The following is a 14,953-nucleotide window of genomic DNA, read 5'->3' as shown; positions in this document are numbered from 1 at the left end:
TGGAAAAATCTTCACTCTGCGTCCGTGGATGGTTCGTATCCTAAGCGAATATTCGAGCTTATGGATCCCGGGGCCTAGATCGTGGATCTGGCCGTAGGGCTGCCTTGCGGGTGTGTTCCCTTGCCTTTGTGTTGTCCTTTAAGTCGTACTTGCCGCCTCCTGTGACGGGATCTTGAGAGTTGAGATCTTCTAGGGCGTAACCGACCAAGTAGTAATTCGGTTAACCTGTTGGATCTGCACGTGTATAGGACAAGCTTACTAGGTTGTAGGATCTGGCCAATATATTATCCGGTTATCACTACCAACACTAGATTCGCAATTCCCAACCTTCTCCGAGCTTGTACGGCCAATGTAGTTCCGGTTCTTGAGGGCAGGAAGGCACTTGCGTGTTATCGTGCAAATTGAAGTCTGTATTGATATTTAAGCCTATACCTGCCTGGGTTTCTACCTTCTATGTCTTTCATCTGCTAAATCCCTTACCAGGCTCGGCTGCATGTCCCTTCTTCCCTTGACCCATCATCCCAGCTGTATTATCTTCAGATCCACCGGATCCATGGCGTAATCATTATGGTTACCCTATTATGGGTACACTCATCAGGATCCAGGTCGCTTGGATCCACTTCACTTGAAAGTGTACACTCGTCGTGGATCTGAGCTCTCCACTCATCCAACATCATCTTGCAACCGTCTGTGATCTCCACTGTCCCACGAAAGTTCTAGATCCACTGCATCCATCGTACCTATACCCTGGATCCAGGTCCCTTAAGGCGGGATCCTCCCTCCTTGGATCCTAACTCGAAAGCATGGGATCCGGGTCACCTCGCGGTGGATCTTGACTCCTCGTTAGCCGTGGCTACTAGATCCACCTTTAGAGGGCACCTACCATCCTTCCTTCATAGGATCCACACCCGATCCACTCTTGTATAGTATATCCCATATCCATTCAGGTGAATCCAAGTAAGGGTGGATCCGAGGTAAGTCTTGGTGGATCTTGCCTTCTCGTACATCGCTCATACCAGATCCATCGTCACTTCATACGGGGCGCTGCTCGTCATGGCTAATCCACCACCGGCAACTTGCATCCGTGCCAGCCAGCCCAAATCCTCTCTAATCACTTGAAATTGTCATTGATTCGGGATAGTGACCCCGCGTCAGGCCCATTCTCTTATTTCTGAGAAAGCACTTTACCACACCTGGTACCCTTCCGCTGTTGGGACCACGAGGATTCATAACACCTGCTAGCTTTGCTCGTGCTAGTAGCGTGTTCTTATTGTTACTGGTTGGCTAATACAAGTAGTTTACAAGGTCCAGTCTGACCCGGTGCAAGGGCAGAACTGGGGTCTTCAGGTCCACCCGAACGATCGTTTACTTTCCTAGTAGAGGTGTTGTTGTGGGAACGTCCTAACTACATTTGAAACTAGAGCTCACGTGGGAATTCCAACACCACAATGTTATACGTTTGGCCACAGACTGCTGAGGACTTTGCACGTCTCGCACTTCTAAGGTCCTCGAGCTACTTCTCGCAGTGATATGTGCGTCTACGTGGCACCTGACATACTTTTGTCAACCGAGATGTATCCGTTCACAGTCGATTTCGTGTTGTGAAGGCATGAGGAATTCAAGCAAACCACCAAATGATAAAGAAACACTTGTGCAGCATAGATCCCCTACCAGGTTGTAGCGCTTACTATCTGTCACAATGTAACAGTTCAGCAGGGTCACTGACAGGTGAGTAGTATCTGTAGGAAGTCAACGTGTGACCAGTGCTAATGTATCTGGAATTAATTATTTTCCAATGTCGATGACTCCATGGCTTGGCACGGCGCGCAAGTAGGCGGCCACACCTACGGCACGTCCGTCCACCACAATGGCATAGAACTGCGGGCCACGAGCATGTTCACCGTCCAGGCATTACTTCTCGAGCTCGCTAAAAGAGCCGAATGGACCGCCGGGTAAGTACGTCCACTGAGCACCCCTGGGGTCGTCAGACTAGCCATCCCAGAGTTCAGGACCATGGTGATCGATCTTCAATGGCTCGAGGTGACAGTAGCGTCAATTAGCGTCTCGTGCAGTGGGATTGGAGGAGGGCTCCAGTCAGGTATTGCGAATCCAACAGGTTGACCGAACCCGTTGACAACAGACGCGTTGTCACCCAAATCTATTATCTATGTAGTCAGGAATAAAAGTAAGAAGCCGGTGATATTAAGTCAGGCATTGAAGGGGCGGCGACCTTACCAAAGCCGATGTGAAGCTTTGAGATTTTTGAAGAATAAGTCGATACTCGTTTTTTTATGTTTTTTTTTTTACTTTCGAGAAATAAAGATCCTAATCCACCCAATCATCATGCGTGGTGCTGAGTAAAGTCCATCTTAACAACCTTGAGATAAGCTCTACAGACGAGGATAATTATGTATTAGGGAGGTCCAAGGACCGTAGTTAGGTTAGACCCACTTTTACTTATACTCAGTGACACGAAAACGGACAACCTGTACTTCGGTTCTCTCAAGTTACAACAATAAGTCCTTCTTCAATCGCCATCGGTGACCTTGCATTAGCGGGGCCTGTCCATGCCTCATCCCTCTCCGAGTTCAATACGTGCGGGTCAGTCGTATCACGGGGACCCCGTGTCTGCCGCTGTCGTAGGACCTGGGTTTGATGATGCTAAGATATCAATCCCCGGGGAGACGATGGCAAGGCGGATCGTAAATGCTTATGTTATTTTGGAGATTATGCAGCACTCGGACCACATCCTCTTCCTTGGCCAACCACCAATTCTTCGCGGCGCATTTGTCTACGGATTCAATGGTGGCGGTCTATCTGTTATGCATTTTAGGGAGACAGGTCTACTCGACAGGGTCCGCGCTAGGGAATCTGAGGCAAGTTCGATGGACTTCTCGGAAAGAAACGTTATTCGGTCTGTAGGGGCGGCGGCTTGCAGGAGCGGGCTCGTCAGCGCGTTGCGCTCGCTTCGCACGTTTGGCTCGCAGTTTTTACCGCCCGTTGGAATGTTGCAAAACTCCTGAAAACGCCAACTACTGCTTATCGCATCGCTAACAGCAGGTCCTCGCCCAACACACAACGCAGTTTGGGAGGAGACTCAGTGACCTACTCGGGTAAACAAGAAATCTTGCAAGTTTTGCAGGTGTCCCGTAGCCCGCGACAGAACAGCAGCAGCTGCAGCTCGCTTCGACGTTTCCCGGACCCACGAGGAATAGATGGAGGTGAAGGATATTAGGAGTCAACATCGCCCCAACGACGCCGGTCCCGCACAGACTCGACATGAATCGGACACGACGAAGGCGGGAGAGCGTCCTCGGCCAACATCCAGTGTTCGCTCTGCAGTTTTAAAAGCACATCCGACTAAAAATGGCAAAATACTCTGTGCGATGGCAATATCGAAGGCGGGCTGTACGGACAGCGGTAATGGAGGCTGCTTTGACTTATAACAAACATCGTCGACATCTACAAAGGGCTCGTCTCGGGTGACCAGGATGATTGATGGCGAAGGCCAACGGACCCAAACGAACGCATCGCCACACACCCAACCAAACTCCGGTGCCGCTGGCCAACACCATCAGAATTCTCCTGTCTCTCTACGAGCGCTCATCTAGTGACGTTTATCGACATATGGCCGAGTATGCTGCTCAGCATAATCGTAAGGCTCCTCTGGTCAACAAGGAGCCTTCCGTAACTGACACAGCCTCAGTCAGCTTCCTGTCGGAGCTCGCACGACGATCGCACCCCAACTTACCAAAAAATCTGGTCTGGCTGGTTTGAGGTCAAGATGCCCGTGATCCTCGTCCAAACAAGGCGCTGTATGAACTGGCTGAGCCAGCTGATTCAATATATCAGAAGCTTTATAGACGTTGGAATGCCATCGCTCGATACGGAGTGCAGCCACTATGAACGTCGGCAAAGCCATCGCGACAGTCACGATGCCCGAATAATCACTGAATCGACGCCAATAGCTTGGAGAAAGTTCGTCGACATATTGCAAATAAAAAGAGGGAAGGTCGGTATCTCATCCTAGAGAAAGACCTGTTGGAAGGCATAGCGTAAAGGTTTTATTAGCTACAGTGGGTAAAGGTGAAGATAACGTCCGCGTTATCAGCGACTACTCCTTTTCGCCGGGGGGGGGGCGTCTGTGAGCGACATCACTGACAGAGATAGCTTCCCACGGGTCAGCTACAACCCGCCTCACGACAAAGTGCGACGCATATGTAAACTACGAAGCGATAAACCTTCCGTTGATGTTCTGCTCTTGCTCGGAGACGTCTCCGGTACGTTTCGGCACGTGCCGGCAAATGAGAATGGCGAGCACATGTTCACCTTCCTGTTTGACGACTACGATTTATCGTGTGGATTTTGGTGGTATGGCTCACCGGCATTTTATTCTTTAGCGGGGACTGTCATCGATCATCGCTACGAGTCCTCGCTAGACAGAGAGCCGTTCGGAGGCAACGTGTGGTGTGATGATTACACTTATGTGGAGAAAAACGTCGGTACACGCTGCAAGAATGCTGAAATAGCGCTGCGGAGATCCACGGCAACGGTGCTTGAACCTAACGGTGTCAACGAGGAGAAGCTCACAACATGTCAGACAACTGGCAAAGCGCTCGTTCTTCTGTGGGATACCGTCAACGATATTGTATCGATGCCAGCTGAGAAGCTTCTGAAGGCACAACTTCCCATTCAAACACTACTTTAGATAGACCATGCGTCCACATCGGATATCAATAAGCTCCTTGGCAGCTTACGTCACGTAGCTGCATGCTTTCCTGCTGCACGTTCGTTTTACCATCGAGTTTACCTGTCAGCTGTGGTCATGTATCCTGGGGGCAATCGTCAACTGAATGAGAAAGATCGCGACGATTTGGTTTGGTTTCGCGCTGCGCTTTTGAATGGAGACCGCTTCAACAAGATCTGTTGTGCAGTTTGCCGGTATTGCTATACCTACTGTACACATTTGCATGTACGCGTCGGACACTTGATTGTGTGCCCTGGAGCCCACGAGGCTTGAGTATATTAGAGTGCAACTGACAGAAGCTCAGAAGCTGGCGCTGCAAACGGAGATCCGTGTTAGTTCGGTTATCATGCGGGAGCTTTAGAGCGCCGTGCTGGCTTCTCTATTCTGGGGCCAGTATTGGCGATAAGACGAAGTGCCCGACGTATATCGGCTTCCGCATCGACAACTCGAGTGCTGTCTCGTGGTCAAACCGTCGAAGCAGCAGAAACCCCACTGCTCGGCTTTTCAACAGACTGCTGTCCCTTGTTGAACTACAAACCCGCGTTGTTCTCACGGCGGAACACGTTCCTGGGAAGGAAAATGTCATGGCCGACGCTGGTTCACGTGCATGGTCTAGTGCCGATAAATTTTGGCCGTTATGGACTAACTTTTCTGTTACATGGACACATATGAACGTCGGTCCTCCATTCGACGATCTCTCAGCCGTGTGGGCACTGCTGTACCAACAAGCCCTGGTAGCTACTACTAACGCCAAATATCAAGTGATTTCGAAGCAGTGGTCCAAACGCTCGCGCATGTTGGATGGTCGCCATGGATTCGAAGCTCAGGTGTGGATCACTCTAACCAGCGGAGATATTTCGCAGTGTTTTTGGGGAAGTACGGGTGGAACCGAGCTCGCCGGGGTAGCCAGTTCGCGACCATCGTGTCTAAGCTCAAGAGTGTGTCATGGTTCCACCGGCCATCCAAGGCAACGAGATTACCAAGTCACCAATAGCCGCGTGTTCTACTTTAAGGTATCAAGCGTTTGTCCAACCAGTGCGGAAGAAACAATCCATCACACCCTCGCTTCTACGTCTTCTACGTCGCTCACTGAATTTCGATCACCACCGCCATCGGCTTCTGTGGGGTAGTGTGCTCCTTTCGTATTTCTTTCTTCTATGGCCCTCAGAGTTTCTGGTGGTAGAAGGTCGTCGGCCGTTTTATAGTTTGAAGACCAAGAATGCCATTTTCACTGACTGCCGTGAGTCACCTGTGAGTATAGATGCGACGACAGCAGTGACTATCAGGCTGGAAGGGTCAAAGAACGGCTAATATGGGCACGGAGCATGGCGCACAATGCATACTTCGGGCGACAAGCTGCTCTGTCCAGTCCAAACACTAAGGCACATCCTGGCTGCTCGATGAGAGATCAACAAGATCAACAGTAAGTACCTGTGTCTGGATCTGGACTCGAAGGCAGGATCCAAGGCCCTCGGGGCGACGGCACTGAAAGCTGGAGTGTCGGCTTCCAGCTACGCTACGCACGCGCTACCCATTGATGGTGTCTCTTCTATGTTGAATGGCAAAGTTGACAGCCTGGTGATAAAGATATTGGGACGGTGGGTATCGTGGTGTAACGAAGAGCACCCGAGCGAACCTGCTGCTGCCACCACCGGCCTCGCCAAACGGATGGTGTAGTTGCTCCCGTCGTGAAAGGCGGCCAATCTCAATGCGTGCACAGGCATATTGCGCGAAGCCGCCTCACCACGTCCTCCGGATTGACCGGCAATTCAAACTTTCGCCCCCCCCATTCACTTCAAGCTGAACGCATGCGGAAACACGCTTCCCGCTAGTACAGTAGATACTCAACAGGGTATATGACATATACTAAATAAACATGAAGTGATTAGACTTGGTACTGTATCTATAACGAAAACGAACGTGGCTGACCAAATGTAGAATGTCACAGCCGCGCGAAGTGTAAAGGAAACAGATACAGCATACATCATTCTACATGTAAATGCTTCCTAATAACCAGGTCTGTGATTCGTTTTTTCAGTAAAGCTTAAAAAGCGGTATAAGAAGTGGGATGTGGGAATACGTGACACATATTGAATATAAGATATGCGTATGGAAATGGTTACTTCCAATCGCCTACAATTTTGCTCTGTGGAAATCTGCGAGACTACTTAGTAGGTACTTATAGCGTTCCCAACCGGAAATCGAAAAATCTGACTCAACGGTTGCTGTGCTTTGAAACACTGTTGCCTCTAAGCGCCAGATGCGCTATTGTACTTCATGATAAATGTACCTAAACGTGGGCACCCATTCAGAGATCAGCATGTAGAATTGAAAGCCAATATCAATAGTTAGATATATATGGTGACATCGCGCGTAGATCCGGAAAAGAAGGCCCGTTTTGGCCAATTTGCAGCTGCGGAACCTGAGCATTCCCAACATTTAACAGGTTCTTCGACTTGGGCTACGTCATTTCTGCTGAGAGCATTCGATTTCTTTGGCCCAGGCGACAAAACACATGAAATAAAAAATCGCTAATACCATTCCTGCCAGGATTCTCCCCAACCTATGTATTATCTGTCATTTATTGTGCTTTGCAGCGATTTTGGCAACACGATATTTTTTTGGTTGTGGATTTACGACAATGCGAGCTCATAAAACAGTAAACCACGATGTTTTACGGTAAAGGGACCCAAATTACCGTTTTGGGAGTGCAATTCTGGCACAAATGCATTTGGTTCCACTTAGCCCGTAGCTGTACAATCACATTGGAAAGTATAAATCAGCGCAATCACAAAGCATTGCTTGCTGGTGTAGCGTTGTGGTCACAGCGATTACTAAGTATTTAGCTAAATATTAGGATGATGATTTTTTCACACACATCTACGAGGGCGGGCTGCCATTTTAAGCTCCTAAAACTGTGGGCAAAATAACTGAAAAAACTTGCTGTTCAGTAACTAGGTTTAACTATGCTAGATAGTTAAAGAGATACATTTACCCCTAGGCGGCTTGGCCGCAATAATAGTAAATAAAACACTTCTGGTTTTGAAGCATAAAAGTTAAGGTATTAACTTTGAGCCCTGGTCTTGGGCTGTAAGTGTCCTTTGGATAAGGAGCTTAGTATTAGTGACTCTTTGAGTCGAACGTCTTCCTCTGACGCTAAAGATACGGCAGCCCCGCTGCACTTGGTAGCACTTGTAGTCAATCCCGCTCCTGAGTCGGTTGACTATATCCTTTGCGAGGATGGAACACCCCGTGTTCGCGAATTTGCCCCCGGCGCAGCAGGACGCGCTTACTAAGCTTATGTCCTTGCTTGGCCCGGAGGGCGTGGCTCATCTTGCATCGCAAGGTCCAGAGGCGGTCACTGCCAGGCTGGAATCGTTCTCCCGCTACGAGAACGTGCTCTTGGAGCATGTCCAAGAGAAGATGAGCGCCGCAACGGCGGCGGCGTCGATGACGCGTGAAGAGTCTTTGAGACTGAAACCGCTCATGGTGAGCGTAAAAACCTTCGAGGGGAAGGATGGAGAGAATCTCCTTCTCTGGACCCGTGAGGTCGAGATGGCCATGGGATCGGCCCTGCTCCAGTCTGAGCATCAGCGCGTGGCGCTGGCTATCTCCAGGCTTGGAGGTCGCGCTCGCGAATGGGCACTAACGTGCGGCACGTCTGTTGACGCTGCATTTCCCACTTGGGATCAGCTGAAGCAACAGCTTTCGCGCGTGTTCGCGCCGCCTAATCAGGCGTACCGTATCCGGTCGAAGTTCCTTGCTACCCGCCAGGGTAAGAAGGAGTTATTGGACTATGTCCAAGAGTTGAGAACTCTTATCGCCGGAATGGCGGCGGACCCTCTTCCAGAACTGGTCAGCGTGACCGTGTTCATGGAGGGACTTCGTGTGAGCGCAGCTCGAACGGAAGTGTTCCGTGTACACCCTAACTCTTTTGAAGAGGCGGTGGATGTGGCATTGAATGCCGAGCACAACTTCAGGTCGGCGCGACCTGGTTGGAGCGCTGGTAGCGCAAGCTCTTCGAGCGGTCTAGAGCCGATGGACCTCAGCTATGCTGAAGATGAAGAAGCGGAGCTTCTTGCTGCGGAGCAGCGCGCCGGCATCCGCCGATGCTTTGTGTGCAATAGCACTAAGCACTTGAGGGCCTATTGCCCTCTGCGCAAGAAGCGCGAGGCTCCGGCGAGCCAACCCTCCGGGTCATCGCCGGAAAACGGCAGCTCCCAGTAGGCGCGGGGCGGCCTACTGGGGAAGAGCTGAGCTCTGTTGTGCCTCGAAGAGGTAGAGGGCAACGGAGCTCAGCCTTGAAGAGAGCTGAGCTCTCTTACGAGAAGAGTGTGTGCAAACCGGGCTTGCTGGACGCTCAAGCGAACGTGAAGGGCTTTGCAAAGCCATGGGGAGTCTTGATTGACTCGGGAGCGTCGGGCAACTACGCCCGTCGCTCCACCCTGGAAGGGAGTCAGCTGTATGCTGAGGCACTGGAAGTGCTAACGAGAGATACGATCTCTGTCCGTCTCGCGACGGGGACACTGGTAACTGTGTCGAAGGTCTCTGTCGACCTTGGAGTGAAGTTTGAGAACTTCGATAGCGTGGAACGCTGTTTGGTCTTAGACCTGGATGCGAGGTATGACCTCATCCTTGGCATGGCATGGCTGGAACGTCATGAGCCATGGATCGACTGGAAGTCGAAAACGCTAGGTGCGTCGCATCCTGCTCCTAGTGGAGCTTTGGTGAGTTATGAACCCACCTCTGCTAGGAAGCAGAAGCGCTTTTGGCACGAGCACGAGGCCAAGGCGGCCGTAGTGCTAGACATTGGTATGTCCGAAATTGTTAGCAACGCGGTTGCTGTTTGCCCTGAGGGCGTACGTGGTGCGGCACGTTATCCGCTGAGCGGTGCAGGTCAGGTCAATGACCACCTGCTGGGTCCTGGTGAGGACGAGCGCGGAGTGGCGCGTAATCCACTGAGTGGTACGAATCTGGTCGATGACCTACCGCTCCGTGACCCGAGGGTCGCGGTCGACTGCGAGTCGAGGCATCATGGGCGTGGCCCAGGAGATGCAGGTGAAGTGACACCTAGTTCACTGTGTGAAGGTCAAGAACCGCTTGGCTTTCAGCCGAGTGTCTTGCGAGACACTGTATCCTCTTCGAGGAGTGATGGTGCTGCTGCACCCGGTGGTGGTGATGGAGATGTCGCCACACCGCCCTCATCCGGCCGGGCTCGGTCGCGGAGGGAGAGACGAAGAAGACGCAGGGCGTCTGTGACGTCTTCGACGTCGGACGATGTGTCCAACATGTCGAGCGGTGATGCTCCACGTGATTGCTGATAACAGCTGTATACACTCGTGAACGGAGTGACGGGGGAGGTAGAAGGCGATATCAGCCTTGATACTCTGCCCGCTGCAGATGCTCTGCTAGAGCTGGACGAGATGTCCATTGCCGAGTTTGGCCAAGCCTTAAAGGCAGGCGAGCTAGCCGAGGTGGTCTTGCTGGGACCTGAGGAGGAGTTGAACTCCTCATCCGTCGTGGACGACGCGGTCCTAGAGGACACCAAGAAGGCGCTGAGCGCAAGAAGTGGATCGGCGATCCTCAAAGATCCTTCGGATCCCTTCTACCCGGTGGTGAAGGAGTATGGAGACGTTGTCTCGAAAGACCCACCGACGGGCCTGCCTCCGGATCGAGGCGTGTGTCATGAGATTGACCTGATTCCTGGAACCAAATACTGCGTAACAAGGCAATGGCCTTTGCCGAGAGAGCAGTGTGACATCATTGACGCATTCTTCCGTGCGAAGCACGAGGCAGGGCTGGTGCGCGAGAGTAAGTCTCCGCACTCGACACCCACGTTCTGTGTCAGAAAGCCGAACGGCAAGTGGCGCATTGTTCATGCTTTTAACAAGCTAAATGCGGGTACTATCCCGGCGCAAACGCCGATTCCTCGCAAGGATGCTCTGCAGAACAACATGGTAGGCTGTACGTTGTACAGTGCGCTCGACTTGGTCGATGGTTACTACCAATTGCTCATGAGAGCGAGCGACATTCCGCTGACAGCGGTGAGTACTCCGAGCGGTATGCTCTGGGAGTGGCTGGTCATGCCCCAGGGGCTGTCGAACGCACCAGCAACGTTCAATCGTCTTGTGACGCAGTTGTTTAGGCCCCACCGGGCGTACGCTCAGACGTACTTTGACGATATATTCGTCCATAGTCGTGCAGAGCACGGAAAGTCAGACATGGATAACCACATTGACCACTTGCGAGCGGTGCTCGAGTGCATGCGCACTAATAAGTTGTATGCCAACTTGGACAAGTGCGTCTTTGGCGCAATAGAAATACCTTTCCTCGGGTGCTTCATTGGGAAGCGAGGCTTAAGGGCAGATCCTGCCAAAGTCAAGGCTATCGTGGATTGGCCGGTTCCCAAGAATCAAAAGGACTTACGCAAGTGGCTAGGCTTAGCCAATTACTTGCACAGGTACAGCGCAAACTACGCGGAGATGGCTCGACCATTATCAGATCTCCTTAAGAAGGACGCACCATGGTGCTGGAACGTCGAGCACGACGGAGCCTTTGAGGCTGTGAAGGAGAGCCTTTTTCAGGCTCCGATCCTTGCGCTATTGGACCCGGATAGTCCGTTTAGCGTCGTCTGTGACGCCTCCGATTTCGCAATCGGTTGTGCTTTACTACAAGCAGACGCCGAAGGGCGTGAACGCGTCAACGCGTTTGAGTCTCGCCAGCTCAAAGCTGCAGAGAATAACTATCCAGTTCATGACAAAGAGCTACTTGCAATGAAGTATGCTCTAGTCAAATTCAGGGTACACCTGCTAGGCTCTAAGTCTTTTGTGATCTTTACTGATCATGCGTCGTTACGCACTGCGACACAGTCGCCTCATCTCTCTCAGAGAATGGCAAGATGGCTTTCCTTCTTTGCCGAGTATAACTTCGAGGTGAAGTACAAGCCGGGGCGGCTTAATGTAGTGGCCGATGCGCTCTCGCGCAGGCCGGACTACGGGTTAGCTCATGTCACGACAGTGACGTCGTCAGTGCCTGACTTGATACGTGGAGCGTATGCACAAGCCGACATGTGCGTGGCACTGCTACGGGCTCTTGGGAGCGAAGGGTTTAAAGACTCTGACAAGGAATTGTCTGGGCGCTTACGCGCGAGGCTGCATCGTTACTCACTCGATGGCGGCCTGCTGTACTACAGCACCGAATCTGAGGATAACCCTCGTGTAGTCGTTCCTCATGATGAGGATCTAAAGTATCGAATCCTCTATGAGGTTCATGATACGCCCGTGGGCGGGCACTTAGGTCGGGAGAAGACCTATGGCTCGGTGAGCTCGATGTACTTATGGCTTAAGATGTATAAGTGGGTCGGCACCTATGTACGCACGTGTGTGACGTGTCAACGGACAAAGTCCGCGCCGAGCACGGCAGCGCCATTGGCGAGTTTGCCTGTCCCCAAGGGATGCTGGCAGTCCATAAGTATGGACTTTGTGTTTGGCCTTCCCAAGGATAAGGCGGGAAACACGGGTATAGTGGTCTTTGTAGACCGATTGAGCAAGATGGCTCATTTAGCGGCAGTGCCGGACACCATTGATGGTGAAGGTACAGCTTTGCTGTTTTTAGACCGAGTCTTTCGCCAACATGGCTTGCCTGAGGCGATTGTCTCGGATCGAGACCCGCGCTTCACCGCGACGTTCTGGACGTCCCTCTTCAGAGTACTCGGCACTCGTTTGGACATGTCCACAGCGGACCATCCGCAGAACGATGGTCAAACCGAACGCGTGAATCGCGTTGTGGAGGATACCCTCCGAAGCGTATGCGCTGAGGCGCCAAAACGCTGGAGCCAGATGCTCGCACTCGTTGAGTTCGCATTAAATGATGCAGTGCACGCCTCGACAGGCTACACCCCGTTCTATGTGAACGGCTTGGTTAACCCTCGCGTCCCACTGACGCCGCCACGCAGTGGCTCAGGGCTTGATGGGGGAGGGATAGTCGAGCGGCTAGCTGATGTCAGCCCTGTTGCGGTTCGCAAGCAAGTCGATGACTTTGTCGCTTTGAGACTGAGCGTAATGCGTCAAGTACGCGACGCTATGGCTGAAAGCCAAGACACGCAAAAGGAACATGCAGATGCCAAGGGCAGAAGCAATGTTGAGAGGTTTGAGGTCGGAGACCAAGTTTTATTAAACGCTAAAAACCTACCTACTCATGCAGTGTCTGCAGTCTTCAAAACGAAGTTAAGACCTCGGTTCATAGGACCGTTTAAGGTCGTGGCCAGGAAGGGCCTAGCGTATACGCTCAACCTTCCGAAGAAGATGCGCACGCATCCGGTCTTCTATCTTGGCTTGCTTAAGCCATATCAAGACCCTGCTCAGGTGAGCGCGGAGGCGTTGGCACCAACGGTGGCTGGACCACGGACAGCTGCAGGGCAGCAAGTGGTAGAGCCACGGGAGGCTGAACGACAGCAAAAGGCGGATACACAGATGGCTGATCAACAGCATGTGGCAGAGCCACAGGTCGCGGAGCGAAGTGCTCGAGATGGAGGAGCAAGCCAAGCTGATTATTCAGCCGAGCGACTGGACGCTCAAGGTCCGAGACCTGGTTGTGAGTCAGCAGTGGTGGCTCTAACCTATCCACAAGGTAGATCATATCTTCGAGATCGACCGATGGGCGGTGAACGTGAACGTTCACGTCGTGCACGTCGGCGTCGTATGGACGCAGACGCCGTTCCGGCAAGTGCTGACTCTCCCCGCGAGAGCCCCGCTGAGGCAGGGCCTCCTCCAGCTCTGCTCGATGAGCATGGTGAGCTCCTCTTTCACGTGGAACGCCTTGTGGCGTGGCGTTGACGCCAGGGTCGTACCCAGTACTTGGTGAAGTGGAGGGGTTACCCTCACTCACAGAACTCATGGGAGTTTGAGGCTATCCTCCGGCAAGATTGCCCTGACGTCGTTGACGCTTACGACCGGGCACATCATGTGCCGAAGCGTCACCATGGCCTGCGACAGCGTCGCCAGGCGCTGGGCGCCTCCCACTAGAGTGGGGACCGATCAGGTCAGTAGTTGAGCTCAGGCTCTGACCAGTGGCTGCAGCAGCCAGCTCGTACGTATGAGCGGTGCTCGCAGCGGGAGCAGGAGGTGGAGAGACCTCGTAGTGTTAGGGACATGGTCCCGAAGGAAGCAGGTGCTTCGTGTTGTGCTGAACAAGGTTCAGGCACAAGCGTCTCGATAGACGCATAGTTGTTTTGAAACAACTTGCTCGATGAGCATGATCCAAATGTGGATGCGCTGTAACAGCGAAAGTGGTGTCCCGGACGGGGATTGAACCACTGACCTTTGGCTTGACGGGCCGGAGCTCTACCATTGAGCTATAAGGGCGATGCCCGTACGTCAGTCCGAGAACGGACTACTCATGGTATGAGAGGGCTGCGCCCGGGTGGATTTGAGCCACCGACCTGTGGCTTTCAAAGCCAGCGCTCGACCACTGAGCTGAAAGGGCGTTGCCCTTAAGCTTGTCCATTCAAGGACAACAGTTCATGGAACGAGAGGGCTGTGCCCTGGTGGGTTCGAACCACCGACCTGTGGCTCTCAAAGCCAACGCTCAACCATTGAGCTAAAAGGGTGTTGCCCTTAAGCTTGTCCAAGCGTGAACAATCGTTCATGGAACGAGAGGGCTGTGCCCTGGTGGGTTCGAACCACCGACCTGTGTCTCTCAAAGCCAATGCTCAACCAGTGAGCTAAAAGGGTGTTGCCCTTAAGCTTGTCCAAGCGTGAACAATCGTTCCTGGAAGGAGAGGGCTGTGCCCTGGTGGGTTCGAACCTCCGACCTATCGCTTGTGAAGCGAGTGTTCAACCGCTGAGCAGTTGTCGACGACTCGCATGAGTCACGAGCATTGCTCTAAGCGGTTTGCAACGCTTGGAGTAGGCGCGGATCGCGAGTGTAGGTCTGAGACCGCTTGAGAGCAAGATGCGCGCTGCGCTTGGATCATTGGACCGTGGGTCGACGACGAGAAGTTGGGCATCAACGATGCGTAGGCGTTTGTGAGCTCACGGAGCTGTACAACGCTGATGTGAGGTGTAGTAACCTCCGCCGTCTTAACAAGACGTGACCTCGCTGAGGAGAGTTTCGAGAACGGAATGTTCTCATCTTAGTGGAGGAGAGTGTAACGGGGTTACATAGTGTGGAACACACAGGGGTACGAAGTACCCGGAGAGTTAACAA

The 14,953-nt window shown here is 52.5% G+C and overlaps 1 pseudogene across 1 annotated transcript; it reads right to left on the bottom strand.

The window, feature by feature from the left end:
- Positions 1-14,037: 14,037 nt before the first annotated feature.
- PITG_25993 lies at positions 14,038-14,109 on the bottom strand (annotated as a pseudogene). The gene has a single exon. The product of its transcript is annotated as a tRNA-OTHER (tRNA).
- Between the last annotated feature and the right edge of the window lie 844 nt (positions 14,110-14,953).

This window comes from Phytophthora infestans, genomic scaffold (assembly GCF_000142945.1).
Source record: "Phytophthora infestans T30-4 supercont1.7 genomic scaffold, whole genome shotgun sequence".
Taxonomy (NCBI): Eukaryota; Oomycota; class Peronosporomycetes; order Peronosporales; family Peronosporaceae; genus Phytophthora; species Phytophthora infestans.
The sequence above is the reverse complement of the archived record's forward strand: the minus strand, read 5'-3'. Positions and strand labels throughout refer to the sequence as shown.